Source organism: Orycteropus afer, unplaced genomic scaffold, assembly GCF_000298275.1.
Source record: "Orycteropus afer afer isolate SDZICR_OR568_19922 unplaced genomic scaffold, OryAfe1.0 scaffold00332, whole genome shotgun sequence".
Lineage (NCBI taxonomy): Eukaryota > Metazoa > Chordata > Mammalia > Tubulidentata > Orycteropodidae > Orycteropus > Orycteropus afer.
In genome coordinates, this window is record NW_006921919.1 from 3898974 (window position 1) to 3900127 (window position 1154).

The following is a 1154-nucleotide window of genomic DNA, read 5'->3' on the forward strand; positions in this document are numbered from 1 at the left end:
AAAAAAACTGTCAATGAAATATTAGACAAAGAAGTAATCTCTAAAATTTATAGAAAACTTTCACACCTCAACAACAAAAAGACAAATAATCTGATTGGAAAATAGACAGAAGACATGAGCAAACACTTCACCAAAAAAGACATTCAGTCAGCCGACAAACACATGAAGAAAAGTCCCTGATCATTCCATTAGGCAAATGCATATCAAAACAACAAGATATCATCTCAACCCAGCATTAATAGTGACGTTTAAAAAGTCTGAAAACAAATTTTGGCAAGGGTGTAGAGAGAGTGGAACCCTCATACATTGTTGGGAAAGTGGTCCAACCACTGTGGAAAGCAGTATGGCATTTCCTTAAAAAGTTGGAAATAGAAATACCATAGGATCCAGCAATCCCACTACCATGTATATACCCTACAGAAATAAGAGCTGTAAAATGAATAGATACGTGCATATCCATGTTCACTGCAACACTATTCACAATAGCAAAAAGATGGAAACAACCTAAGTGACCATCAACAGACAAATGGATAAACCAACTATGGTACATAAACACAATGGAATACTATACAATGTTAAAGAACAATGATGAATCTGTGAAACACCTCAAAACGGATAAATCTAGAGGACATTATACTGAGTGAAATTAATCAGTCACAAAAGGACAAATATTGTGTGGAGACCACTATTATAAAATGTCAAGGCAAGGTTTCCACACAGAAAGAAATACTCTTTGGTAGGGGTGAGACTGGAGGGGAGGATAAATCACTAACAAGAAGATAGACGTATATTAACTTGGGTGAAGGGAAAGGCAATGTCCAATAAGGGGGAGATCAGCAAGAAATGATCAAGGCAAATGAAGACATCAGGAGGAGAACAAGAGTTAAAAATAATCTACAAGTGGATAAATAGATAGACATGCAAGCTGAAAAGTTGTTTGAAGGCTAATTGGACTACACTGATGAATATATATGGGTTTGACAGAGAATATTTCTACATATTGTTTATAAATGCACCAAATATACCTAAGAATATAGTAAGTAGAGTATACAGGGGACAAAATTATGAAAAACTTCTTAGCCATAACCAAACACCTTGAAGGAATGAGTTCCTGGGCCTTGGGGCTACTAACCATAGTCTCAGAGGACATCAAG